Consider the following 4,152-nt stretch of genomic DNA (forward strand, 5'->3'; position numbering starts at 1 on the left):
CATAAAATGATAGAATTCTCCACAATCAAAGATTCATACATTGCAAATAACCTTTTATAAGAAATATAAATGGAGGCTGGATTTCACCTGATGGTATGCACAAAAATCAGACTGATCACATCTGTGAATAGAATCACTGGAGAAGTTCAATATCATCAATAAAAAGTAAGCCAAGTACTGAATGCAGAATAGACCATCAACTGCTCATATGCATATTAAAATTAAATTAAAGCTAAGAAAGTCAAATCAGGGGGACCAAGACAGCAGCAGTGGGGGAAGCAGTGTGAGGAGCTGGAGGCATGCCGGGCCACATTGAAACGGGCTGCAATGGCCCTCTACAGCCTGCAGTTTATCTATACCTGAATAATTAAACCATTGCATTCTGGTCTTCAATATGGATTGAGGTGTAACATTAAGAAGACAAAGATTCTTGAAAAAAGATGGGTGAGTCCTCTTTCTGCCGTCTGTCCATTACCAAGACTATACGGCCTTATCTGCTGCAGCCAGAGCCCAGGGGTCACCTCACCTGGGATGGGTGGTGGACACCAGGCCCCACAGCTTGTATGATGGACCCTGCACGGCTGCAGAATAAACTTATTTTAAAAGAAATTCTCAGAACCAAGATGGCAGCAAAAGGAAAGCAGTGTGAGGAGGCGGAGGCACACGAAGCCACATTGAAATGGGCTACCTTGGCCCTTCATAGCCCACAGTTTATGTATACCTGAACAGTGAAACATCTATCTGACTACTGATCTTCAACATTAAGAGGACAAAGATTCTCGAAAAAACATGGGTGCGTCCCACTTCTGCTGGCTGCCCACCACTGAGTCTGCACTCCCGCAGCCCCATGGGGCTGGCAGGGGCAGTGGAGGCACCATGGAGCCATGGGAGGTGAAGGACTGGACCCAGGACAGCATCTCACTGTCAGTGAAGAAGATTTCCTTGCATAGATCCTGGACAGCATATCTCCTCAATACACCACATCTTTTGATTTCTTGACTACTGCTGCCAAGAATTGTTTTGACCTAGGGCATGTCTGTTCACTGCTCTAAAAGCCCCTTCTCCATTTGTAGTAGGGGAGGGTAGTAATGCCTACTTTGAGTTGCAGTTGGACCACTTGGTGGAGGGAAGGGGGTTGATGGTGGTGGAACTGGAACCAGGGATGCTGTCCCTACCCTTGCTCTTGAGTGGGGTACAGGATCCAGACTTCGGGGGGGGGGTTAGTGGGGGGAAGTGCTTCCTGGCCCCCAAGGATTACTGTCAGTCCCCAGGGAGAGCTGCCTGGTGTGTACGGGGAATTTTATCTAAGCTACTTTCCTCCACCTCCTTCACCAGTACATCTGTAAGTAACACATCCAAAGTCCTTCTCTTTGTAACTCTTAAGTTTGTTCTCTCTAGGTTTACTCCCTTTTTGATAGGTAACCCAAATACTGAGACTTGCTCCAGACATGAACCCTGAGCCAAGTTTCAGAGAACAAAGGGAAATATAACTGCCACCTAAGGAAGCAAAGGAGGATGGAGCCTCGAGGTTCAGCCACCCACCCCAGTTGACTCACCCTGACAAACACTTCACAATCCAGAAGGCAGAAAACATCAAGAAAACATCTTCTAGCTAAACAAGAAGACATGCAGCTTCAACTCAGGACCACCAGTAAAGTGTTAAAGTGGGCTCCCCTTCCCTTCATTTCAAGGTCGCTGTTCAGCATGAAGCAGCCAGAGAGTCTGTGCCCCATTCCCAAATGAGAAATCCACAAATGAAAAGGACACTTTCTTCATTAAAAAAAAAAAAATGAATCACCATCAGACTATGCTCACCATTACCCTGTGTTTTCTGGTCCTTGCTACATCTTTCTCATTTCCTTTGCCTACTTCGTCCACTCACCAAATTGTACAGCCCTGTGGTTTCATACCTACCCATCCTCACTCTTCTGCTCCCAACCCTTACCCCCTTAGGTTCCCACATGTATTTTTTACAATAATTTAAAAAAAAGGCCAAATCAAATCCACGGGAATAAAAATTTAATCTTGAGTTGATCTCACCTGAATGTAAAAAAAATGACTCAGGAACAGGTTTGAGGTCTTGAAAACTAATTGAATGAAGACAAGGTAAACTGTGGGATGTTCCTACTTTACATTTTTTTTACTGGTATGCACTTAATTATTCATATATATTGTGTTTCATTCATGTACATGGGGGGTGTATTTTTGCGCATGTTTCATACTTTACTTTATTGACACTGTTTCATATAATCACACCCACATATTGTGTTTTATAAAATTAATCACCATTGGACTATTCCCACCATCAACTTGTCTTTTCAGGTCCTTGTTGGATCTTTTCTATTTCCTTTATGTCCACCTTCCACCCACCAAATTGTGCGACCTGGTGATTTTCCCCTGTATTCTTCCTTATTCCTCTGCTGCCACCCTTCTCCCTGCCCCCCAGCCCCAGACCCTCATAAATATTTCACTAGTTATCTTTCTAATTTCATAATAAGAGTCTTATACAGTTTTTATTCTTATGAGACTGAGTTAGTTCACTCAGCATAATACTCTCCTGTCTCTCCAAAGTTATGTAGTATTTTTAAAATGGTTGCTCCTAAGTGCTGTGTAGTATTCCTTTAAGTAAATGTACCACAGTTTCTCAACTCAGTTGTAGTTAGAAATTTGAGCTGTTTCCATTTTCTTGTGATGATGCATAATGGTACTATAAACACTGATGTACAAATCTCCATTTTACCTCAGTTTAAATTTCTTTAGGTTATGTTCCTACCAGGGGAGTAGCTCGGTCATATGGAGTTTCTACATTCAGCTTTTTATTTTTAATTATTATTTTATACTGATTGATTTACAAAGTTTGAATACATTGTTTTTCACAAAAGATGCTTTACATTTCCTTCACCCTTCCTACCCATCAAATTGTGCAACTCTGAATGAATGAAAACCCAAAATCTCTGTAAATGTTCATTAAAATTAATAAAATTTAATAATTATAAAAAAATTGTGCAACTCTATGGGGGGTTATTAAACTCCCCATCCTCACCCCTCTGCTTCTACTTTATCCCTCCTTGGACCCTCACATTCATTCTATAATAATGGTTTCATACAGTATTTATTCTTTTGGGATTGAGTAAGTTCACTCATCATAATGCTCTCCAGTCCCTCCCAAGTTAGGTAGTAATTTACAAAATCATTGCTCCTGCATGCTGCATAGTATTCCATTGTGTGAATGTACTACAACATCTCAATCCATTCATTTGTGGTTGGACACCTGGGCTGTTTCCATGTTCTTGTGATGTTAAATAATGCTTCTATGAACATTGGTGTACAAGTCTCCATTTGAGCCTCAGTTCTCATTTTCTTGGGGTGTATTTCAAACAATGGATTAGCTGGGTCATAAGGAATTTCTGTGTTCAGCTTTTTGAGGAAGAGCCCAATTGCCTTCCAGAGTGATTGTACCATTTTGTAATCTCACCAACAATGTATACGAGTTCCTATCTCTCCACATTCTCTCCAACATTTATTGCTTCCTATCCTGTTAAACTTTGCCACTCCTATTGGGGTGAGATGGTATCTTATTGTGGTTTTTATTTATATCTCTCTTACTGCCAGTGATTTTGAGCATTCCTTCATGTGTCTCTTGGTCCTCTGAAGGTCTTCCTCTGTGAAAAGTCTTCCCATATCTTTTACCCATTTTGTAATTGTGTTATCAGTCTTTTTCTTGTGGAGGGACTGTAGGATTCTGTAAACTTTTGATATGATACCCTTTTCTGTGATGATATTATCAAATGTTTTTTTCCCGATTGGTAGTTTCTCTGCACCTTGTTGGAAAAAGGGTTTTGATGCGCACAGGGATTTAATCTTTAGACTTTCCCATTAATCAATTGCATCCTCTCCAACTGTGCATTTCTGGCTATATTTGTCAGCCTCTATACCATTGGCTAGGCCTTCTAGCATGCTTCCATTTTGTTTTTTATGATCTTTATGATTTTGGACTTTATGCCTAGGCCTCTGTTGATCATGTTTTTTAATCTTTACTTTTCTTTAGTTCTTCTACTAAGTAAGTAAGTAAGTAAGTAAGTAAGTAAGTTTGTGTCATCTGCATAACACTGGTTGTTGATGAATCTTGTTCCAATCCTGATGCCACATAAG

The 4,152-nt window shown here is 40.7% G+C and overlaps 1 pseudogene; it reads left to right on the forward strand.

Annotated features, from left to right (window-relative positions):
- The first annotated feature begins 789 nt into the window (after positions 1-789).
- The window catches only part of LOC102846105, a 125,396-nt pseudogene continuing 122,033 nt past the window's right edge, over positions 790-4,152 (forward strand).

This window comes from Elephantulus edwardii, unplaced genomic scaffold (genome assembly GCF_000299155.1).
Source record: "Elephantulus edwardii isolate Elephantulus edwardi_28Jun2011 unplaced genomic scaffold, EleEdw1.0 scaffold00371, whole genome shotgun sequence".
Lineage (NCBI taxonomy): Eukaryota > Metazoa > Chordata > Mammalia > Macroscelidea > Macroscelididae > Elephantulus > Elephantulus edwardii.